Source organism: Engystomops pustulosus, chromosome 6, assembly GCF_040894005.1.
Source record: "Engystomops pustulosus chromosome 6, aEngPut4.maternal, whole genome shotgun sequence".
Taxonomy (NCBI): Eukaryota; Metazoa; Chordata; class Amphibia; order Anura; family Leptodactylidae; genus Engystomops; species Engystomops pustulosus.
The window spans coordinates 119,913,140-119,939,633 of record NC_092416.1 but is presented as its reverse complement, the minus strand read 5'-3'; the positions used below and the strand labels follow the sequence as shown (position 1 = coordinate 119,939,633).

At 39.4% G+C, this 26,494-nt stretch overlaps 1 long non-coding RNA gene across 2 annotated transcripts in view; it reads left to right on the top strand.

The window, feature by feature from the left end:
* The first annotated feature begins 17,539 nt into the window (after positions 1-17,539).
* The window catches only part of LOC140066051 (uncharacterized), a 130,260-nt gene continuing 121,305 nt past the window's right edge, over positions 17,540-26,494 (top strand). For both annotated transcript variants that reach the window (XR_011848089.1, XR_011848088.1), the window contains exon 1: positions 17,540-17,592. This is a non-coding gene — a long non-coding RNA (uncharacterized lncRNA). The remainder of the gene's footprint in view (positions 17,593-26,494) is intronic.

Below are 26,494 nucleotides of genomic sequence, written 5' to 3'. Positions count from 1 at the left end.
CTTATGGAAAGAATGGTTTCTTTCTGTGGAATAATTTTAATCCCTGAAATCGTGGCTGTATAATCACATACCTCCTTCCTGTAGGATTGAGCATCATGTCCAGATTACTTGTAGAAAATTTGTACCTTGTCTTCTATATCTAATACAATACCTTTCTTTAATTTTTAAGGCTGTTGGTGTATGATGAGTCCTTTGAATACTATTAAAATGAATAAGACTGAGGTTCCAACTGAGTGAACCACTCTATGGGGGGTCATTTATCTTTCATCAGGACATTTGTATGTGTCTTTCCTTCTTTTGGACTTGTTTGACTTATCATAGAGGTTGATATATCAGGCAGTTAAGTCGATGGGTGTTTTGCAACGTTTTAATTCAATTGTCGCAGAACGGTCTCAAACTTTTCTGCAACTTCTTCTAAAGTTTTAGAGTTTTTAGAGTGATCTTTCACCACATACTTATAGCTTGAATATTATCCTTTTTATAAGTGATTCATCCTCTGAAGTGAAAACAACAACAACCTTCTATAACTTGCAAAATCTAATTCCTCTTTTTTTTCAGAAGAAATAACATCCGTAATGATTATAAGATCCTGAATATTAGGATTTGCAAAAACCCTTTAAATGTGCAGATTTGTTTTTAACGAGAACCAACTTTTTGAATTAATTTAGAGCCCAGCCCTGAAATCTCTCCTCTTTTAAGATATCACTCTCTAATAATTTGAAGATGACTCTCATCCTGCCGTCTCATTATTGAACTACATGCAATTGGTGCAGAATTGTCACTCCACTTCAGCCAAACTACTTATCTGTGTAACTATATATTTTCCAAACAAAAATTCGAGTTCTAATAGGAACATATAAATACATCATCTTCATCCTAATTATTTTGTGACCCCAGATTAGCGCATTCAGTATTACATAAGTCAGTCTAAAGAAAGAATCATCAATCCAGACCCGGCATGAGAATAGCATGGAAAGAATTTCAGAAAGCAGAACCATCTTTACTATAACCCTATTATGTCTCCATATGATAAAGGTAGTTTGTTCCAACGCTATATTATTTTCCTGAGAAGGCCAATAAGCAGGGAAAGATAATAATCCAGTCTAATAAAATACCCAAATCCCTAAATACTAAAAGTGATCAAAACAAATAGAGGAGGTATCTCCTGTGAAATATTCCTGAAATATTCCTTCATCTTAGTGTAGTAATATTGATTTATGCAAGTTAATCTCTAAGTCAAATAACTTGCCAAATTCTTTCATAACCTGAATGATTTTTAAGACTGAAATTGGCGTTTCTTTAAGATATAATATGAGGTTGTCCATATACAAAGAAACCTTATCATCTTTTCCCCTGCATCCCCTTCCATGATTGCATTCTCCTCTTTCCTAATTGCGATGGCTAGCGGTTCGGTTCAATCACGTTTCCTTTTTATTATAAGTGTAACGATCACCAGTTATCTATGGTGTGTGCTGGAACCTGCCAGCAATTGTTTAAAGGGTATATTTCACCCTCCAGTGCTTTACCATTGGACCTGATGTGATAGCATCTTGGTAATTGTGTTTGTGATGGCTGAGTAAATTGCTGGCCTGGGCAGTCATACAATTTGTTCATTAACACATCCAGTGACTTAAAGTTTAACCTTCTCTAATGGTAGACATTCTAGGGGAGATTTATCAAAACTGTAACAGAGTACAAGTGCATAGTTATACTGTCTTATTCAGTGGCAGATATATCAAGTGTCTGATGCTGAATCATAAATCTGTTGTAATATCTGTATGATCTATTAGTTGGTCTAATTTTCTCCAGGATGCTACACCAAAATGTTGGCGCATCTGCATTATTTTAGCGGACAGACTTAAAACAGAATTACAACAATTACAAACCTTTTTTTTTTAACACTTCCCATATGGAAAGCTCTCTATTTTTGTTTGTTTTTTTTTCAATAAAAGAAAATAATGTGTAAAAATTCCCAAATTATCCTAAAATTAGAGTTCCACCTATGGATATGTAAACAACAAAGACCTAAAACACATTAACATACTCTACAGACTTGTGTTCTCACACAGGTTACGGGGGCCTTTCAGCAAACTTGGGTCACGTACGTCATGTGAGAATTTAAATATAATGGGGATTTAACCAGCTATTTAAAGGCCTCCTAATCTGCATAACTCATTAAAAAGGCAAAGAGTATGTAAAATACTTTTGCCTAGATCGGAAAAAAAACACTTCTCTTTCAGTTAAAATAATAAATGCGGATTATTTCACAGCTGAGTTGCCTGGCACCAAACTTTTGAATTTTTTTATTGATTTTTTTTTTTTTGAATTTGGTGAAAATAATGAAACGTGCTTCCCAAAATGTCAGCAGAAAATCCTTTTATTTCTACCTAATTTATTTTGATGTGCTATTCGAATGCAAATACAGATGGCTTTAAAATTCTTTTTCCTCCCAAGCCAATTATTTTCCACTCATTAGATTGGGAGCTTCAGTATGCTGCATTGAAATGGAGAATGCAAGTTTTCTAATTGCAAGATATTTGGAAACCTGGTGTAAAACTTTCAGTATGTTATAGCTTCCATGTATATTTATATATTTAATATTTGGATTCTTTATAGAGTTACCTTAAAATATATTATCCAGAAGAGCCATGGTACTTTAACCCCTTAAGGACGCAGGGTTTTTCCGCTCATTTCTCGCTCTCCAACTTCAAAAATCCATAACTTTTTCATTTTTATGTGTACAGACCTGTGTGAGGGCTTATTTTGTGCGTAACAAATTTTACTTTCCCGTAATGTTATTTATTCCAACAATTCCAAATGTGGAAAAACTGAAAAAAAACGCACGTGCGTCACATTTTTGTGGGCTCAGTTTTTTCGACTTTGACTGTGCACTCAAATTAACACCTCAGCTTTATTCTTTGGTTTGGTGCGATCCCGGTGATACCAAATGTATATAGGTTTTATTGTGTTTTAATACATTTTCAAAAATTAAACGAATAGGTACAAAAAAAAAAAAAAATTGCCATCTTCTGACACTAATAACTTTTTCATACTTTGGCGCACGGAGATGTGTGAGGTGTCATTTTTTGCAAAATGATGCGACGTTTTCATTGCTACCATTTTGAGGTCTGTGCGACAACGGAGGGGTTAATAGCTTAATAGTTATTAGCGGTGGGGGTTTTCTGCAATATGCAAAAACCCCCACCTTTGTATGAAGAGGACTCAGCCCGTGAGCCCTCTTCATACATCCCTTATACCTCTGCGCCGTAGAGCTACGGCGCAGAGTGTTAAGGGGTTAACAACTGTGATACTCAGAGTAATGTATGTCATAGATATAGGAACAAAACTCAAAAGGCATATTTTTTACTTTTTGATATAAAGAAAAAAATCGATAGCTGACAAATGGTCTCTGTCTGTATCGGTTCAGTCTCTGCTATATGTGATTTTCAGAACTTTTTTTCTAATTACTGGGTCATCATGACAATAAGTACAGTGAAAAATGCTCTTGGGTAGTCCGTTTTTGAAACAAAAGGCATGATGCAAATCTGTAGCAATAAATGTAGAAAAAGTAGATTCTTTACAGCCAAGAATCAGCTCATTTGTGCGCATATAGCCTTATGGCTCATGCCCACAAAAGTAAAAAATGGATGTTGTCCTTTTCTAATGGGCAGCACAAGGCCATACCAAATGCAATACTTTTTAATGGGTCAGTACATCGGTTATTGTCTAATTAACCGTGTAAAATATGTTCTACTCTGAAATGTTTTCACTGACCCATGTTTGCAGTCAATATCAATTGGTTATTGAAAAAAACTGGACGGGACTTGTATGGCATCTAAGTGCCATTGGTGAAAAATTGATGGTTTCTATGATACAATCTTGATATTCAGGCCTAAAGTTAAGCCCTATCCACGGGATCGATCTGCAGTTTCGCTCAGCCCCATAGAGATTAATGGAGCAGAACGGTCATTCGCAGCCGTTTGCTCCATTAGTCTGTCGGAGTGACGGGGCGTCCGATGGACCCCTCGTTTTCACGATCTGTGGGGTCTTAGCACTGAGATTCCCACTGATCAGCAAGTTAGGCCCTATCCCGGGCATAGGATCTAACTTTAGTTTGTGGGAAAACCCCTTTAACAGACATAAAAAATGGACAGCCAGATCCTAAATGGAGGTAAATCTTCAGTAAAAAGAGGCCATTCATTTCTGTTTTTCATGGCTGAGAATTGGCTGGGTCATGGGTATCTGTGTAACTAATTGCAACACTTAGGCCCCTTCTCCACTGGCGTTTTTCACGCGCGAGTTCTGCGCGTGCATTTGACGCTCAGAACTCGCATTGCACTCTGTCCCATTGTATTCAATGGGTCTTTCTCCATTAGCGTGGTTTTTAACGCGCGTGCTTGCGTTCGTTTGCACGCGCGTCAAAATCGCAGCATGCTCTATTTTTGCGGGTCACGCGCGTTTTTCACGCCCCATTCAAGTCTATGGAGATGCATCAAGAACGCATTGCACTCGCAATCATTGCAAGTGCAATGCGAGTGCAATGCGTTTTAAACGTAAGGGTTGCTAGGTGACCAGAATAACATTATTTCCCCTGCTCGCGATCGAGCATTTAATTAAAAAAACACAATGAAGAACAGTGAAGAATAGAATAAAATCATTGTACACAGTGAACACAGTGACCACAGGATCATTTAAGATAAAAACACAGTGCAGAACACAGTGAAGAATAGATTACAGATGTTCGGCACATCTGCTTACTTGTCGGGAGATACGCGCGGAACGGTGCGAACAAAATAGCATGTGAAGAACAATATATATGTGTGAAGAATACATTGCAGATGTATGGAAACATCTGCAATGTGTTCTTTACACACATATATATTGTTCTTCACATGCTATTTTGTTCGCGCCGTTCCGCGCGTATCTCCCGACAAGTAAGCAGATGTGCCGAACATCTGTAATCTATTCTGCACTGTGTTCTGCACTGTGTTTTTATCTTAAATGATCCTGTGTTCACTGTGTTCACTGTGTACAATGTTTTTATTCTATTCTTCACTGTTCTTCACATCTGCTAAATTGTCGGGAGATAATATACGCGCGGAACAGTGAAGAATAGATCGCCGATGTTTGCAAATTATCAGAAGACATTATTTTTCAATTAAATAACACATTTTAATCCCAAACCATGGTCCCTTTGAAATATGCTCGAGTCTCCCATTGAATCGCGCGTCAAAAATGCGCCGAAAACGCAAAAAAAACGCAAATTACTCCAAGGAAAAATGCAACAAAAACGCAGCAAAAACGTCAGTTTTTCACGCATTGCACACGCACGTGAAACGCAACGCTAGTGTGCAAGAGGCCTTAGTCAGAAGAAACTATTTTTTATTGCCTATATACAGCACCAGAACCAAGCTTCTAGGGAATGGAGGAGGGGAATTCCTTCTGCTGCCTTTCAGCAATGCAGTTTAAAGACTTTGTATACATGACTGTCATGGGCTGAAGGTCCCTCACTACCTACAAGGCAGAATCAAACTTGGTGGGTGGTTTGAGCCCACATCATAATGTGCTACTGTTTAACACAGAGGAGCAGATTTTGCAATCTGTTTTAGAAGCAATAGTATTTAAATATGTGACCAAATTCTTTTTGCCTTACTTTTCCTTTTACCGCATTTATCTAGGGTCTCATTTGTTTTTTAGACACTAATATGACTAATACTACAAAAAAGGTATGGAAAAAGGGTGTGGCTTTGCTATAAAATGGGTCTGCACCAAAAATGATGCAAATGCATCAGAATTTTGCTGCATATTTCTGGCGTAAACTAATAAGTGGTGCAATGTTAGCACATAACTGGATGCTGCCAATGTTCACTCCTTCTCTCGCATTCAGAGGCGAAGGGTGACGCAGGAGAAAGTATCTAGTTCTCTGTTGTAAGGGAATGTTGGGAATCCACTTCTTTAGACAGTTCAGATACATCTGCCACAGTTTGTGTGTTACAAAACTTAATGGGCATATATAGTTAGTTTCACATTTATTAAATGTTTATACACTTTTAGGACTATGTTTTACAAAGGCTTAGCTGGAAAGGAACACGGCTTAACATGTGCCAATCAAAAAGTGATGCTTCAAATCTATAGTATAATATGAGCATCATCTATCTCAGTGGTGGCGAACCTATGGCACGGGTGCCAGAGGTGGCACTCAGAGCCCTCTATATGGGCACCCTTGCCATCACCCCAGGGCAGGGTTCGCCAGAAAGAATTCAAGGCTTATTGCAATCACAGGCAGACCAGGACCCCAGAAGGAAGCTACAATGATAATCCAAACTTCTTTTCCTTCTTTCTACTGTATTAGTGTCCTCAGGGGCCTATACAATTGAATCCTGTGAAAGAGCAGGGAGTAATAAGTTACTGCTTAAATTGTTACATTGGCATTTTGCGAAAAATATGTGGGTTTTGGTTGTAGTTTGGGCACTCGATGTCTAAAAGATTTGCCGTCACTGATCTATCTGATCATCATCAAAGTTTGCTTAGAAACTCTGCTGTAGTATGAGACTAGTATGAGACTAGTATGAAACTGAACATAAGATTAATATATCATTGATAGATATTTTAATGTACTTGTGGTTTATATTATATGGAGTATTAGTATTTATAAGACAACTAAAGCAGTCTTTTGCAAATCTTAAGACCCTTCAGTTCAGGACCTGAGAAGATTTATGACCTGCTCAATCAGAGTTTGCATGTGAAGGATACTGTGCAGGTGAAGGAGGTGAATATTTTTCCAGATAATGACTTTTGCCCTGGGCTGTTACATTGACAGGTTTCTTGATTTATTAGAAGCACAGAGAACAAATGACTAAAATACTAGTAACATTTCAGTGTCAGAGCCTGAGGAGGAATCTTCTTGGTGCAAAAGTTTTCTTCATAAACATGGTATACACACTATAGATAGCATAAAGCAAAATATTCCATACACACCCCCGCTGTGTGGGATGGGGGAATATCTCCAGGAACTTTCCAAATCAGGTGAAGATTATCTGCCACATGGATGACATTTACTCCTGCTAAACATGACTTCTTTTAATTATAATAAATGTCATATTTGGAGACTTGGTCCACTTTAGTGCTATTCTTTTAAAAGTATGATTTTTTATAACACCACAAAACATGCATAAGAGAGTTGGTAAAAACACCATGTATATGCATCTCCGTTTTTGATAATGAAAAAAAATAATCAATTATTTCTAAATAAGAATTAATGATGTCCCAAACTGAGTTTGCAAATTCGGCCAACGAATGGCTAATAAAAACAACAAATATTAATATAAAAATATTAAAATTTTATTTTACTTTTTAAATGCAAACATTCAATATCAAGTTAATAGGAAGGCTGTTTCCTTGAAAATATAAATGTATTGACAGAGAGAGCGTTGCCTTAAAACACGATGTTTTAAAAATTTACAAAATAATTCTTTCTGTTTTCTACTTAAATCTAAATTTCAGAACAAAATTTCTGTTAAAATTCCTGGCAGCTAACAATTTTAGTGGCTGGCAAACCTCAGACATCTAGTTCCACCTGTTGATTTCTTTTTTGTGCCCTGTAGCTGTAGGTTTGCACTTTCCTAATTTCTATGAGTAAATATCCAGGCACTCAGACACTGTGTGCTGACTTATTTCCCTTCAAAAATACTTCTAGGCAATGAAGGTTAATATTTTTTTGAATATTGTTTGCACATGTTAAAAGAAAATAAATGTCCCGGGGTTTGACATAACTGTAAATGTGTATATTTCAGTTACAATGGGTTTTCTGATCCATTAAGGCTGAAAAAATTTGTAAGTGTAACTTCTCTTCAGAACTAAACATAAAAACTGAATTGCAAAGATATTACATCACAATGACATTGGGGCAGATTTTGGGTGGTTTCACATTGGTATTTTTTACATCAGTGATTTTTCACTGAACCTATTTTGGCTTATGGACACATACAGATTGGTTTTCTCCTCCTGGTTTGAGTGATTTTTCACTGATGCCTTATGGACCAATTCTTTTCAATGGGCTTTTTCATACTTTAGTTTTTTGCACTGTTGTCAGTGAACGCAAAACTCCACAGGATTTTGTATTTAGTGCATTCTCCCAGAAATCAATAGGTTGTTTTTATATGCAAAGCATCTGCAGAAAGATGTGAGCACTTGTCAAGTGGTCCCCTCAAGCTTTAATGTCCACATGCTACATCGATCCTCCTCTCCTCCTGTAGTTATGCAAACCCCAGAACTTGAACACTACAATTACAAGTATGTAACTATGAAATAGTATGAATAGTAACCCGCTTTTGCTCCACATTGACGTCAGTCTTTTTATTACATTATTTGCCCTTAGAGGACAAAATCTTGTGAAGTGAAAAAAATTCCAAGTATGACTATAAATATCAACTTGATGCAGAAGATTCTGAGATTTATCTGAGGGACAATTAGTTCCAATTTTTTTAACTCAGTAGTAATAAAGAATGTACTGCATCGGTAGTAGGAGACATACCACTACAGAGGTCCTTCTCCTGCTGCTGGGAAGGCGTTTTGTTGTGTGGAATCCACATTTTTAATTGTCATATTCCTTGAGACCTCGTAAGGAATGAACTGGAAATCTAAAGTGGCCCTCGAAAAACATCTAAGCCACCATTCTCGCAGGCTGCAGAGTTTCATCATAGGCTGATCAGTGAGCGATCGGGGTTTGGTCAGTGAAAAAATGACATTTTCCATCAGAGTTCAGTCAGTTTTCAGTCAGAGTTTGCTCAGTGTGATCAGTTTTTACTGTCTTTTTCACACACATGACACATGAAAAAAGACCAATGTGTCTCAGAATGTAATGCGTTTTTGATGTGTCTCCATGGGGCGCTCTTGTGAACGCATGAAAAAAGGGATGTCTGACAAAACCCAATGAATACAATGGGTCAGTGTTCAATGCATGTCCTGCACGTCAGAAACACACGCAAAACACAAGCATGAAAAATGCTTGTGTGATAGTAGCTTCAGAGTGGCCACATGTCATAGAGTAAGAGTAAGCAAGAGTAAGAGTAAGTGCAGTCAACTGAAATATATATATATATATATATATATATATATATATATATATATATATATATATTCTTAAATATTATACTTCTCAGTATGGGTAACAAGAATATCTATCTTAGTCCTGTGCAAGTAAAAGAAAGTGTGTGGCATACTTGAGCAGTCATCAGTAAAATATCAAGCTAGAAGGTGCATTGATCTTCTGTAATTGTCACACCGGTCAGCTGTTCCACATAGCATTATACTTTGCACAGGGCTGCAGCAGCCTGCCACCTTGTTTATCCTTACATAGGACTGCTGTCTCTATTTGATGCTGCCAATCCTGTGTAAAGTGTAATACCTTACAGCTAAAAGATTTACATGGTGACTCAGAAAGCAGTCCTGAGTTTAAAAAAGGGATAGACTGTATAAATTATTAGTAAAATATGGATGAATGGTGTGCAGCATTCCTACTTCAAATCTTCGAAGCAAAGGCCAATGAGCAGTTTGAAAACTAAAGACAGAGCCAGATGCAGATAGCTTGAAGTGAGTAAGCATGCCTCCCAACTTTAGTAACAGAGAAAGAGAGACATAAGATTCAGTTCTCTGGGCGGCACAGAAATCATTTTCCCTAAATCACACCCTTTGCTCCATGCTGCACAGGGGCACAGGGATAATGCAGGGAGATCTCTGCAATATCACTGTAATACCTGCATAAGGATGATGCTAGACTACTGACTGATCTGGTTGCTTCTGGCTCTAGTGCTAGAGATTTATTTTGGTCAGTGTGTCAGTTGTTCTCACCAGTCATCTATTGTTGACCAATAATATGAATAGTTCAATAATAGCATTGGCAAAGAAAGCCCCTTTAACACAAAAAGATATGTATATATTACATATAAATGCAGCGATTCATTATAATATATACTGCCCCACAAAATTATCAAAGAGGTAGCACCCCTCAAATTAATTTCTGTTATATACATTTCACCTTGAATACACTGCACATCCTTAATGAAAAAATATACAATGACCCCCTCCTAAATTTTATTATATACAGTACTCCATTCCCAAAATTATTATATCGCCCCCTAATTAATACATGACACATCCAGCCAAAATGAATTACTGCAGAGCTGTAGCTGTAGTCCATAGTAGAAAAAACTTACCTTCAGGCCCTTCAATCTTTCAGCTTAATTTACCTTCAAAGAATCTCATAGAGAGTGGCCATAGGGCACTGGATTTCATGGTACCAGCTAATTTAGACAATTAAAAAGTCATGTACTCTCAGCCTCTGCCCAAATATCCTTTTTCAAGTACCAAATTGGATAAGATGAAAAGCCATCAAAACCCTTTTTGTGAATCCAGTTTGAAGAATTGATCAAACTTATGTTTTAAATGGCGCCTAAATTGTCCAAAACATATTTTAAATGTTTCATGTAAAAACAAAGTCCCAAAGGAAACATGATTATATATCTATATATATATATATATATATATATATATAGATATATATATATATCTATATATATATATATATATATATATATATTTATATAAGTGCAGCAAAATATACATAAACAGCATTATGAAAGCGGAAAAAACTGAAAAATCAAGAAAATTAGTTTATTTAGTTTTATTTTTGGACTTGGAGACATAAATAGTGTTGAACAAGTGCTGGTATACACATATGGCAGCCAGTAGCTGGCATAAACATCTTCAGTTAAATCATTAGTAATGCTAAAATTACTGTATGACATTTTGCTAAAATTAACTTACCTACTTTGACCATTAGAGGGCAGTGACACCCAAAATAATGGACAGCCTTTCCTTACTTAGCTGAAAGAAAGGCAGGAGTGACAGACCCCATGTTCTGCACAGCTTCTATCAGGTAACGTATCATTGTCATTGCATTGTTTCTGTTGTATTAAGTAAGAAGTGAATTGTCATTTTGATGCATGATTATAAAATGTTTCCCTGTTGGAATTATTAATAATAGTTTCATTTAGACTACCTGTGGTAGCTATAAGTGTCCATGCTTTCATAGAGATCTATGTGCACTGGCTCATATTAATCTATGTCACTCATACCTACTCTCCAAGTCAGGCCAGCATTTCATTCTTACTGGGAAGACCCACCCGAGCAAGTTTTGACAAATTTATAGACCCAGGTATCTGAAATTGACTACTGTGGTGAACTGACATAGGTTTTAGCTATAGTGTATGGTGGTTATAAAGACTGGCATGAATGGCAGAAAACTTGTTTTTGACCTTTTGATGCCAGTACAATGGAATTCAAGGATTCATAGACTGCTTCATATTTGTTTTGCTGTGGAAAGATGTCTGGCAAACGTCAATAAAATCTGTATAAATTCTATGCCAGAGTGCTACCCACAGTACCCAGAGTGACCTGCAGAGTACCCAGAGTACCCCTTACAGCAGCCCCTGCCCTTCCCTCGATGTATGTCCCGTTGTGGAAAAAAACGAAAACATTTACCTTTCCTTGCTGTCCCGAAGCTACAGCAGTTTTCTACTTTATTCCTGTGTGTCCCGGCTGTACACGTCGGCTCTGGCGCAGGCAGATGCGATGACATCGTCATTGTGAGCCAGCGCGTACAGATGCCGCACACAGGACGAAAGATTGCTGCACCTGCTTTGGGGAAGTAAGGAAAGTTCAGTATCAGAAGTACCCTGCCCCTGTGCTGTGCTCCTGACTAACATGGCATAGGGCAGGTGTCAGGGTTCGGGATCAGTGGACCCTCTGGACCACCGCGGGAGATGGTACCAGCCGACACCTGGGACCGGAATCTAAGTGGCACCTGGTCTTCACCAGAGCCCGCCGCAAAGCGGTATAGTCTTGCTGCGGCTGGGTGCCACCAGGTCGGACCACAGGTGCGACTTGCCCGCGGTGGCAGCCGAGGTCGAGGTACCTTTGCAGGAGACAGTCTCATAGTCAGGCTCAAGCGGGCACTCAAGGCAGGTAGCAGAGGTGCAAGGTCAAGTCGAAATCCGGGATCAGCAACGGGAGATTAGAGCAGATGGAAACAGGAACACTGGAGCACAGGAACACGGGAACACACTGGAGCACAGGAACACGGGAACACACTGGAATACGCGAACAGGAACGCAGGAACAGAAATGCCGGAACAGGAACACAGGAACAGAAATGCCGGAACAGGAACACAGGAACAGAAATGCCGGAACAGGAACGCAGGAACAGGAATGCCGGAACAGGAACACACAGGGGGCTTTCTCTTCATGCAAGATGGCTTGAAGATCTGGCAGGGAATCCTGGGAACAGCCGGCCTTTAAGTAAACCTGGAAGTGGGAAGCGCCAATCAGCGGTACTCTGGCCCTTTAAATTGTCAAGTGCCTGCGAACGCGCACGCCCTAGGGAGCGGGGACGCGTGCGGCCTGAGCCGGACGGGAGCAGGAGCATGGAGAGGTGATTTCGGAGTGGGGACCGGGGCAGCGCCATGGAGAGGGGCACGGGTGTCCCCGTGATCCGTGTCCGGGCACCTGTGACAGCAGGGAGCCACAGCCGGGCCACATAACACAAGGTCACAGGCCAAGGTCTACAGAGATTATAATTGTTTCATGGATGGTATCTAAAACAATGGTTTTACTGGGGCCCAGGCCACATATTTTTCTCTTTAATCATAGTAAATTATTACATACAATATCATTGTCAGGTTTCTAGAAGGTGTAGTAAGTCTTGCATAATTCATCATTATGTAAACGGCCGTTAAACCTTCATTTTTCTATAGAACAGCATATTACCCAACAGCTTGGGTGTGTGAACATTTGCAACAACTGTGTGATAATTATGGGGTAAATAATTCTTATGGTAATATGTTCCCAAATATATGTGTAGAATCAAGTAATCAATCAAGGCAAATGGTGAAGAAAACTTGCCTTTTTCAATTATAATGTTAGGCTTGCCCCAACCTCTGTCCCTTCCTATAGCCCCCCACGCTAACCCGTGGGGCGACTACTTGAAGACACTGGATAAGTGAGGGAAGGGAAACACAAACAGACTGACAAACATAAAACACAAAAGAATGGTAAACTAGCCGGGGTCACAACGAGAGGGTACATCAAGAGCAAAGTCAGTAAGCAAAGAGTCAATGGCAAAAACTAGCCGAGGTCACAACAATTCCGATACAGATACTGAGCAAGTCAACCTAATGCAGCGAGCGAGTGATGAAGGGATTTCAAACACTGGCACAGGTGACTAATGAAGCTGCAATTTATGCAGCCAGAAGCCCACCCCCTGGGAATTAACCCCTCATGGTGCAGAACAACCAGGCAGCATGCAGAGGTACCACAAGTCCCAGCAGTTCCGAACACAACTCCTAGACAGCTCAAGATCTTAGCAGCCGCTGCCCGGGACGAGAGGTGAAGTCTGCGCAGATACGCGCCAGGGTTTGGAGAACGCTGCTGGCACCACCACTAGATTGTTCAACAATGAATAGACAGCAAGTGCAAATCCTCCCCATAGTCACTACTTCATGTCACATATCTCTAGTGCTAAGAACCTCTACAGACATTTCTATCCTCATGACTCACTGATATCATCCTTCTATGAAGCTAACCATTTTAGGGTCACTGAATGTTTAAACTGCAGATGTCTGCAGATACTCGAGAGAGATGGTAGGAGGGAAACTATAAAGGAAACTAGCCTTACATGTACTTCCTTCAGGAAACACTTGGGAGCATCAGATCAGCCCCACAGATCAAGAGTGCGCTGTGATCAATTTAATTAGGTAACCAGATGTAATTAAATCTCTGAACATAATGCACATCCCCAGGGGGTCACCAGAACGTGTAGTGGAGTTATAAACCATAACATGAGAAAAATATTGATGTAGGATTGATGTCTCAGAGATTAGGGAAATGGCAGCCAGATACAAAGACATGAGATATACTGATATTAGATGCATACAGGAGAACTCCTAGTTATTTTATACAATGCATGTTGCCAGTTGTAAAATAATAAATCAGTTACGTCTCCCTACCACCCCACTGCAGTTCATCTCACAGCCACACCCTTTTGGCCTTTGTTGGGTAAATGGAGCCCTTTGGATTTGTTTATCTGAAACCTGCCATCAGAAATTGGCCTACTAAACCATTACCAGTATTGTACTACTGTTAACCAGCCGAACACCTTCTCGATCATGTTTTTTTCATGACCCAGCTAGGTGGCGTTGTCAATAAAACTTTGAACTCAGGTGTTACTGGTTGTATAAAGTCAGGGAGGCTAGCCCCAATCGCGGGTGTTGTCCCGTCAATCACCGGCGGCAAAGCTCTTCTGATGAGGTTCGTCACTCCATGTGATGTCATTAAAAGGGCGGCGATTGGTTGCCATGACAGCCTCGGGTCTTCCGAAGCCCGAAGGCTGTCTCATTTTAACCCATTCATTACAATGTGCTATTTGCACATTGTAATGAATAAGGAGGAAAATCCCCATATACTGCCATACAGTGTATGTGGTAGGATCAATCAGTCAAACTAGGGTTAAAATACCCTAAGGGCTCTGAAAATAGTAAAAAAAAATGTAAAAAGTGAAAAAAAATTGCAATGAAAAAAACCTAAAAATTCAAATCACCCCCCCTTTCCCTACAAGTCATGTAAATATAAATAAACAGTAGAAATCATAAACACATTCGGTATTTACGCATTTGAAAATGCCGGATCTATCAAAATATAATACCAGTTTTTCACTGCGTTTAAACCCGTAACGGAAAATAGCGCCTGAAGTTGAAAATGCCACTTTTCTGCCATTTTGAAAAATATAAAAAATTCAATAAAAAGTGATCAAAAGGTCATAGAGTCCTAAAAAATATAGCATTGAAAACATCATCAAAAGTCGCAAAAAATGACACCACCCACAGCTCCGTACACTAAAGTATAAAAAGTTATAAGCGCCAGAAAATGGAAAAATCTCCCCACAAAATGTACAGGAGGTTTTAATTTTTATAAATGTATGAAAACATTATAAAATCTATACAAATTTGTTATCCCCATGATTGCACTAAGCCGAAGAATAAAGTAGACATGTCATTTGGGGTGCACAAGAAAAAGGGGTCGCACAAGAAAATGTTATTTTTCACCATTTTCACTGCATTTGGAATTTTTTCCCTGCTTTCCAGTACACAGCATGGAATATTAAATACTGTCACTATTAAGTGCAAACACAGAAAACAAGCCATCATAGAGCCCTTTAAGTGTAAAAATAAAAATGTTATTGATTTTTGATGGTGGGGAGTGAAAAATGGAAACGAAAAAACAAAAAAGGGCTGGGTTGTTAAGGGGTTAATGCCTGCACCAAATGGTTTTTATCAAAAAACTATTATAAAATGTTGGACCTTGGGAAAGCTGGGTTGCATGCAGGCTGTAACTTTCCAGAAAGAACTAATCAACCTGACTGGATGACTCATGCACAGCATATGCCCACTCTGCTAAAGGACGCCCCGAGGAGGGGTGAGAGAACATGTATCTTTTCCCCATGTATGGTGCGGTTCAGAGCCACACTTTTGTGGCACCAGATTGCCGCCGAGAGCCTACTGCCCTCTATGGGGACGTATATGCGGCCACAAGCTTGCAGCCTTATGTACGTCCCCATAATAGTTGTTGTGTAATGTAGCCTTATTCTTCAGATGGACATAGGCTGCTTTTATGAGTTTTAGTTGGGGAGAAAAATAAAGCGAGACAGCGCCCTCTAAAGCTGCATTCACACATGGCGTTAGCGCTTGCGTTTTGAACAGCTGAAGAGAGTAGATTACTCTCCATTGACTAATTACACTACTGTCAACATTGCGTTCACAAAACATATGTAAGCATTGCATTACTGCATGCATTTTGTAAACACAATGTTGACAGTAATTAAATTACTATAATGAAGGTAGTCCAGCAAATGGTACTTTTTACCCCTGTACCCCTGCTCAACAGTTTAAAACTGCCCTTTGCTTTATTGTTATTACTTATATATTCTATGTAAGTACACTTTGTATGTGTCTACTATGTTGTGTAGGTCTGATATTGTGTCGTGTATGTGATGCCTGCACACGTTGGATTCCTTCTGCTATTAGGCAGGGAGAGAGGAGAAAGTGCCAATGTGTAGTTCCAGGAATTTGTTCCAGATTTGGTAGGTCCAAAATTTTTCCAGTTTTTGAGACCCAAAGCAAAGCTATATTTGGAGACTCCCTAATGCAAAGCTCCACTCCAAGTCTTATGCGTTCTGCTCTGCCAAATACAGAACTCCCAGGCCCTAAGCTATTGTTTGCATTGCTTTATGTGTAAGTCCGACCCTGAAAGTGCTGAACCACAGTTAAAAAGACATATTTCAGCACCCAGGGGTTATGTGTGAAAGCTCCAAACAGGGGAAACAGATTCAGAAGGCTAGTAGGGTAGAGCCAAAAATCCAGACCCTATTTTGGTGTATCCGTTTGTTTCATACATTGCTTAAAATGCACACCAAATAGCTGACAGGGGGGTAATTGGAATGTATTCATGTAAAGTCAGCTTTTTTTGCTGCTAAGAAATACATGAACATTAAAATGAATAGAAAGCTGTTGCCGGGCACATTCGATTTCCATTTCAATCTTGTGTACAGACATTTTCCATTTAAAAATAGACCTTACAAATTCTGAGCGAACATACCCTTAGGGTAGAGACACCCTATAAATGAACAGTTGTCAATGTAATGGTCAAAGCAAATATTTTCTTTGTATGCTTCACACAGTCGTACATACATAAATAAGGCCCACAGATCCAGCAGTTCACTCTCATATCAAGCCTCTTGCCCAGATACTGGCAAGAAATACAACCGCGTGGCACTCACAGCACCCACCTAATGCATCCACAAATGAATCTGGACATTTGCCCCATAGATTTATGTTGTCCTTTATTTTGTATACCAGTCATGTAACACTATAAAGCACTCACTCCTCTCCCTTTCTGTCACTATGTAATCAGTTTACTACAGATTAGAAGAGGAGAGATGGAGCCTTCAGCCTATGAGTTTTTTAGGCAGTCCATTTGGTTGCTGGCAGATGAAGCCATGGCAGTGGATGGGTTAAGGCTGCATGGCATTACTGAAAGACCACCACAAAGCATCCATATAAATCTGTGAAAAATCATAAATGAGTAAGAGAAGGTTTGCCTTAATCTGGAAAAATCTCATTCTGTTACAATATAATTGGATTTTGTAGATGGAAAATGCATTTTGGTGTTGCTCAGGTCATGTGAGGCGACATCTGGAGACATTGGATCCATTTACTCCAAACAGGACGTGCAACGCAAAAGACGGTAACACACTTGTGACTAACAGAGACTAACAAAGACTGAACAAATATGCTGCTAACTTGGGAATCACAAACAAAACCCATAGACTGAGTTTATGAGACTGTTTGTATTACCTGCAGGATATTAAGGAGAGGGGTGCATCATCTGACCTAGGAGAACACGTGACAAAACACATGACATTCACCTCTACCAGACTAAACATCTACATTCAAGCTTATGGTTACTCCTATCATCCCTCTCTGTAAGTCCAAGCTTCATATTTCATACACAGTGCATAACTGTTACTGTTGCTGTCTCATAGTGGGTTTTTCATAGCTCTCTTTCTGTCTGTCTTTCAATAAATCCTTTGATTCCCCTCCTTTACTTCCAAGTTCCAACCCTTATCACTTGTCTGTTGTTTTTGCATAGCACCAAGGAACTAAATGGGGATTTATATAAATAATTATGTTTAATTATTAAAAATAAATTTACTAAAAATAATTATAATTTGGCTCCAGGACAGCACGCTACTCCCCATGACAGTAAACCGAGTAGCTTCCTGGGAGGAACTAACCACTTTCATGTCCAGAAAGGGATGCTAATTTTATTCCTACCCTCAACTCTGAGGGTACAGTCACACGTTGCAGATAAAACAGCATCACAATCAGCTTTGAGGCGGTTTTAGGTGCAGTTTTGTCAATTTCACAGGTGAAAGACATGAACTGAACAGGTGAATTTGATTTTGAAGGAGAAAGCTGTTCAACAAATGTATTTCACCTGTTGATTTGATGTCTTTCACTTGTTAAAATAAGTAATACCACCTAAAACCAACCCAAAGCTAATTGCGATGCAGTTTTAACTGCAACGTGTGACCGCACCCTGAATCACTGACTGAAATTGATTATTCTAAGAAACAATCGTTATATGTTTTTATGTAATCAACATAAACCAGTTACATGACATCCACTCTCAAGCATATGTGTCCAGAAACACATGTAGGGCTGGAGAGATACTTTCCATATAGGAAGGTCATGAAGGTGGGCCGTTTAATGAATAACTACAAAGCAATTAGTATGAGCCTCTTGTTAATTCCAACTTGGGACTTTATCTTTTGTGAATGGAAACAATTAAGGTCCAACAGTTATAGTGACAGAGTAAGCCGAAAAACACAGCGCTAGAAGTCAGTAAATGACCTGGATCCTTCCCCTCCCCCACCCTGCCTTTCTTTCATCTGGGCTTCACATGGACCAATTTGAGTTCCTTTTGCTGTCTGATAACGACTTCCTTTGCCATTTCCTTTGGGGAATTGAGATCACTACAATAAAACTGAGATTTCCATGTCTTAACTTTTAGCAGAATTGAGATTTTGTACCTGATCCTTTACTGACAGGTGAGCAGGGAAGTGGTCTACATTGACACAACTATGCATTAAAAATCTATTTATTTCTTATTAGCAGATTTTATTTATCCATTCATCCATTCTTTTCTTAAAGACAAAAAAATATACAAAAATAAACCATGGATAAATCGGGGACACTAACTCATGGATCCAGACACCATGATTGTGGTAATCTTCTTATATGTCCTTGGCCTCCTTACTTCTAAAATCAACTTTTAAAATTATTCTAATACGACTACTGGGGCAATTCCAATAGCCCCTATGTGCTGCAGATTCACAGGCTGTTACAGTGTGCAAGGAGCACTTCCCCCTCCCACTGTATGCTGAAACTTCATGTGTTGCAGTGAGATTACATCAGTCAGAGGGAAGGAGGAAGTGCTGAGAGAGAGCAGAAATGGAGGGAGATTTTTCAGAATCAGTATGCATAAAGTGTATGTGACTATAAACCTGCCATTGGAATATTGTTCTAGAATAGCAGGTAGTTTTCTCATGTAGGGGATCTTCCTGGTATGTTTCACTGTAAAGGTGTTAAAGTTTTAATAAATATAATACATATGTATAATATGTTTCCCCTTTCCCTCCGTTATCTCAACACTTTCTCCCTCCCTCCCTCTTCCTGATGTAATCTCACTGCAGCACAGGAAGTGGTAGTAGAAAGTGCTCCATGTACACTGTAACAACCTGCGAATCTGCAGCATGGAGGGACTGTCCCAGTGTTACTGTCCCAGTAGTCTTTCAGGCTCATTAGCATAATTTTAAAAGAAAGAAAGAAGTCCATGGATAACAAATAGAAGAAGATTATAAGAGTCACAGTGTCTGGATCTATGAGTAAGTGTCCCTGGTTTATCTATGCTTGATCTTCATGGGAGATTCCCTTTAAGCTGCTCATATTCTATGCATATACACATTAAAGTATGCATGTGTCTTCTCGGGGGAGAGGAAGTCAAGGACAGTGGTTTATCTTCTGAGACATCAAAGGATTGGGTATGCTTAGATCCAATAGTAAGCTAGGTCTAATAAACCACCAGATTCAGACAGTTTTCATATAATATGTATTGGGACCTATATGAAAAAATAACTCTTATTCTAGAACAAATTTACAGTGACAGGTTTATAGGAACATAAATATTATACATACTGGTCTTCTTATTTGATACATCCATACCAACCGAAGCTCATTATTTAATGGGGTTATAAAGATGGCCTTCCAGAAACATTTCCACACGTGTTCCTAGATTGTGACTATTCCTAGATTGTGACTTCATAAGAGCGAATGAGACTAAACTACAATATCACATGCAGCCTATTGACAGGTGAGCTGCTGTCATTTTTATTCCTGTACCAACCTTAACCATTTTGGATTAGATAAAGTCCAAGACATTCCTTGACTGGTTAGTTTTTAGCTGACTTTTTGGCTCCAGGGTAAGAGATATGAGAACGAAGTGATATGAGACTAGTATATACCTGCTCCGCGGTTTATTTGTCCCATTTTCATGCAATGAATACCAACAAGTTCATGTAGACTCCATCGAGATACAATATGGGGAATTCAGTGTTTAGAACGCCAGTCTTAAAATTCCCCCCTGCCAGCACACCGATGCCTTATCTACTAAGAGGCTCCAGGTTGGAGCTGATAGAGACTATAGTAAATCGGGCATGTTGGGCGTTTACACCCTTTCTACTCCTGCCTGCTCTCTGCCCTAACATGTCCAAAGTTACATGCAAGGCGAAGAAGGCATAATGAATTTCCCGCACTGGCTTCCACTGAGATGTCCATTGTGGTACATACACTGCTTTTCTTCCTGTCAAATAATAGAACTGGTCATGGAGCCTCATTTAACTTATGTTTTTCCCCCCAAAAAAATTCTAAAATAAATACAGCATCCTTCTTTTGCATCAACTGCGTCTTCATCTATATGTTAAATTCTGTTTATATTAGACATGAAAGTGGGAAGAGCATACAATGTCAAAACTATCTATGAACAGAACCCCTGTCACTTTATTTCACTGGAGGGTACAAACAAGATGCTTTCTGAAAACAGCAGATAACTAGAGGCGGCCTGCAGTTTATTGACACTAAGTCTATGTGACATATGTCACTGTCCTCCTCCAATGAGACACAAATGACTGCACAACAAGCGCTGACTTCTCAAGTCAATATCTTAATAGGACTTACAAGAATTAAAGAAGTCGTCACAACTCCTATCATTCTCTCATTAGAAATTAAAGGGACATTCCCATTCTCCTCTATTAATGGCATAACCAAAGGATGTGTCTACATAACTTACAGATGCAGGACCCACCTCTTGAGAATAAAGGTCCTTTGAGAACATTTTTTGCCTTGGCAAATAGAGACATTTAACTCTTTCAATTTTAGGGGAGAGCTGAAAAGTAGACTTAAAGGGTGTGTCCACTTTCAGCAAATAATTTTAATTTTATGTAATGAAAAATTATACAATTTTCCAAAACTTTCAGTAACAATTCCTTGCAGTTTTCTAGACCTCTGCTTGTTGCCATTGCCTGTGGATAGAAATCTGTCCCTGGTCATGTGTTGTCACAAGTTCACAGTGCATTATACCAGACAGCTCGGATTACTTTCTGTGATGACCAAGGATGTAAACATTGAAGCTTTCCATTGAATGACAGCAAGCAGAGATCTAGAAAACCCACAAGGCATTGATAGAGAAAATATTTTGAAAAACTGTATAGGTTTTCATTACACAAATGAAAGTGGACACCCCCTTTAAATAGAGAGTGTCATGTATGTGTGGCAACCTCTCCATTATGCCTGGTCTCAATGAAGATCAGGGTCTCCAGTTCCTAAAATCAGTGTGAGACCAACATCTTTCAGTTTTTTACTACATGTAGGCCAACCACATGCAGTTTGCCTCAGAGTGCACCCAATTCATGAAGAATGGAGCATTGTCGTCATGAATCTGGCGCACCCTGTGAAGCCCCAAATTGCAGGAACTTAGTGCACCAGTTTTTTTTTAGTGCACTCGGTCTAACGACCATGCTGCATGTTTATGTGAGACTTCCAGAACGCCCCTTTCTGTGCACAGTATTGTGTTGCAGCATATGTGGTACAACCGCGACACAATATTAGCGTAAACACTGCATAAATACATGTGCAACCAGTTTTCACATGTATTTATGTGCAGTTTGCATAAATGTGGCCCATTATGTGGAAAAGGAAATACTCCTGTTTTAACAAAATATTATTTTGCCACACGGGGCGCTCTTGGACCATTTTGGGACCGTTTGTAAACGGATTGAAAATGCATGCGGTTTGAAACGCATGCATTGTTGTATGTTTACCATACATTTGGCTGGTTTTAATCTATTTCACAGCTGCATACACTTCTAGAAATGAAGATAAGCAGGTTCAAACCAGCCAAATGCATTGTAAACATACAAAAATGCATGCAGCCCCTTTTTAAAAATCTAATCTTCTTGGTGAGTATGTTCAATAGCTCATTGACTAACCAAAAGCCAGTTGTGTCCGGATAGGTTCCTTAGTGCACTGGCTATATACTGGGGGGGGTGACACTGGCTATATACTGGGGGGTAGGCACTGGTTATATATGAGGGGGCAGGCACTGGCTATGTACTGGAGCGCAGGCACTGGCATATATACTGGGGCAAGACACTGGCTATATACTTGTGGCAAGCATACTAGGGGGCTCCTGACTATATACTGGGGGCAGAGGGCTGCTGGCTTTAGACAAAGGGACAGGCACTGGCTATATTCAAGGGGACAGCTAGCTAAATACAACTGTACAGGAGATTGGCTATATACTAGGGGGCTGGCTATAAACTAGGAGGCTGATGACTATACACTGGGGGCGGGCACTGGCTATATGCAAGGGGACTGCTGGCTATATTCTAGGGGGCAGGGGGCTTGTTATATACTAGGAGCAAGCTGGCTATATACTGGAGGCAGGCACTGGCTATATACTAGGAGGCAGGGGTTGGCTATATACTGGAGGCAAGCACTGGCTATATACTAGCGGGCAGGTGGCTGGCTATATACTGGGGCAAGCTAGCTATATACGACGGGGCAGGGGTTGGCTATATACTGGAGGGCATGTGCTTGCTGGCTATACACTGGGAAGGCTGTGACCAATGCATTTTCTACTCTAGGCTTATACTCGAGTCAATAGGTTTTCCCAGTTTTTTTGTGTTAAAATTAGGTGCCTCAGCTTATACTCGGGTTGGCTTACATGTGGGTATATACAGTAATTCATTTGAAACTATTAAAATATATAACCATAGAAAAGATTAAAATATTATATGTAAAATAGGATGAGGCCTAACATTGTTTTCCTAATATTTTCTTATCAAATATTTATTTTAAATACTTTTTAAAAGAAATAAGACAAAATAAATAAAACAAGGAAAATATGAAAGTATTTTTGAAAGTGTGACAAGGAAAACAGTCGCCAAGTTAACAAGAAAAGATCCAACTTCCTGATACTATTCACATAAATTTCTCCAGCTCGCAGTTACAGCTGCCGCTCTCACCTGTATGTTTACCCACAAATATGCCCTAGCCTCATTGTAGAGGTTTTACACCTGGAAGGCGATCTGTCAAATTAATATCTGCATGAAACAAAGATCAGAGGAGAACTCTGCACTGCAGAAGATATTTACTGGGCATCTGTCAACAAGACTTAAAATGGACTATTTAGCCTTAAATATTTCAGATGCAAGCTTCAAGAAGCAAGGACATCGTGGATGTAAAACAGACTTAAACTTTCAATAAAGAAACTTTAAAGTCAAAAAATTCATTTAGGAAATACATTTGTACAAAAGAAAACCAAAACATTTCAGGCTGCTATTAATGTAAAAATAAAAACATTTTATTTTATATTGAGATATTACAAAGCCTCTGGTTGCTCAGTTTGTTGTAAGAACAACTTGGTCTGAAAAATCCTTAGGCTGCATTCACATAATGCTTTGAACACACATAACCAAACCCAAAGGCATTTTGACAATAACACATGCATTTTCAAAGTGGCAACATATGTTTTTCATAATTATTATGAAATTCAAAAGGCGAGAGACATTTGTGTTTTGGTTTGCATATGAATAAGCATTTTTCCCAATGCATTTAATGGTGTTTCAATAAAGCAAAACAGCGGTTCTGTAGGTGGTTACCACAGAACATTTCTCTATTGTCATCCATTTTGTTTTGGGCATTTTTGCAGTTTGTAATTGCGCTTATCCCATTGGGGGAACCAGGTCTGAACTGGCGGAGTTTTGTGCTGTAGTGTCCGATGGAAACTATAGTAAATGTGGAGGGCTGGCCCGCTATCCACCATAACTTTCCCCCGCTCACAGCCCTTTCTCCACTCAGACACAAATAAATCTACCCTATTGTCTGGGAATTAAGCAGATACCAGAAGACAGGGCATAGGAGGGCAACAACCCAACAGCAGCACTGCTACCGCCTACGTTGTGCAAGGAGGAACAATGCCAGAGCCCTTCAAAATGACTTGGTACTATGGTCCCAAGTGGCACGCTATTTATAGAATTAGAGAATTAGGTAGTGGCAAAAAAATTATAGAAACTAATACAATTTTTAAGTTCAAAAATTCAAGTTTTTTAAAGTATTTTTATTGTTTTAGTTTTTCTTTCTTTTCAAATACACCCAGGAACTCAGTGTTTTACCAGAATGTGCCCTTGTCATAAGTAAACATTAGACAAGATAAAAATGTAGATGAATATTTATAGGTTTTGGAATGTTCCATGAAGTTTAAAGGGGAGGGATTAAAACGATTAAACCTTTTTTTTTTTCATTTTTGCTAAATGACTTCTTAAAGGGGAAAGGTCAGGCTAATCAGGCAGAAATTAAATGCAGCTGTAGAACAAGATTCTTCTTAGAGAAAATACTTAGAACCTCAGTAAATGTCTAATTGCCTCCTCGCTCTCTGTTTTCATCCACAATAGCAATTTTATTTGGAGCCAGTTTGCTAATGAGTTTCGGAAGTGTCCAGAATTTACATAAATTGATATGGAATCTATTGGCATAAGTAGGAGAACATGACTGTCAAAAATTATTTCTTTATTATGGAAAAATATTATAAAATAAATACAAAGGTGGCACTGTTGATGTTATTTGTGTAATCTATACAATCTATAATTAAATTAGCAGATGTAATAGTACTCAGCTGCGGGAATTGATTTCCTGCAAAACTCAGTACTACCCTGTTTCCCCTAAAATAGGACCCAGTAAAATTTTGTTCAAGCTTAGAAAATAAGACCTATTTTACAGCTTTACCACACCATACATTAGCAATAGTAGATCATTTAGATACTGCAAGAGGTTTTGACATGGAGGAAGAATTCATGGGATAAAATCCCACTGTTTTGCTATGAGCAGGCTACCTGGACAAGAAGGGGTCATTTAAGGAAACTGGTATTGCTAAACATTGGGGCCAATAATTCTAATAGAAATGGAGTACCCAAGAAATTCAGCATGAAATGAGTTTGGAGAGTTATAAGGATGTTCGAGAAGTTGATTTTTGTTCAACCATGTGAATTCTTGTAAGAAAAAAAGTAAATTTCAGCTCACCATATGCTTGTGGGTTCAATGCTGGTAAATTCAGGCAGCCGGTGTGCGGCCATACTGGGGGTCATTTACTTTTCCCTGTATTGCCCCGGGTTTCTGGCGCACGCGATCGGATTGTGCTGCATCGGCGCCGGCATGCACGTGATGGAAACCGGGGGCGTGGCCGTACGAAAACTCGACGGATTCGGAGAACGGGACACGCACTTACCTTCACCAAGTATAGAATCGTGAACTCCTCCGGGCCTCGGCAGACTTCAGCGCAGCAGCGACACCTGGTGGACATCAGAGGAACTGCCTTAGTGAATCGCCGGAGAACGCGCCGCTGGATCGCGAATGGGCCGGGTAAGTAAATCTGCCCCACACAGGGGCCAGTCAGAAATCCATAAATCCAAAAAGGAAAAGTCCAGCATCCAGGCAAAAAACGATGTGTCATCAGATAAAATCCACTTTTATTAAAGAAAACAGTTTAAAAACATATAGTGACGTCCTATAACATGACAGACCTGTCATGAAGATGAAGACCCGAATCCACCGCAGAGAACGCGCCGCTGGATCGTGAATGGACTGGGTAGGTAAATCTGCCCCACTGTCTTATTTTCGAGGAGCCGGTGCCAGAAGCTGCAGGGGTCAGCTGTATATGGCAGCTGACACCCTCTTCTAACACCCATGATCAGAGGTAACGAGTATTTTGTGGCCACCCTGAAATACTTAATAAAATCTTATGAATGAGCTACAGACCCCCAAAATGAAGTATATGTACAGTGTATCTAATCCATCAAAAAATAAGCCCTAATATGTCAACAGAAAGTAGATAAATATTTTAAAACTTTTACAATTTTGACAATATAAAGCTATATAAGGCTGTGTAAGGCTGGAAAAAGATGCAAATCCATCAAGTCCACCTTTAAGAATTAAACAAATGTATTTTCCCCATCCTGTATTGCAGTCTCTGGCAAAGTGCAATACAGGAGGCCTAAAGACAGGTATGGGAGTCTTTAACAGGCTCCCAGCCATCATAGCAACTGATCAGCACCATCCAGTGACGTCACAGGGGGACCAATCAGCCATCCAAGATCATGGTGCTCATGTGAAGAACTGTTAGGTGCCGCAGTCTGATTTGAGCATGGCACCTAACATCATAATTGCTGCGATTGGCAGTGGCAGCTGTGTAATACAGCTGACACCCATTGG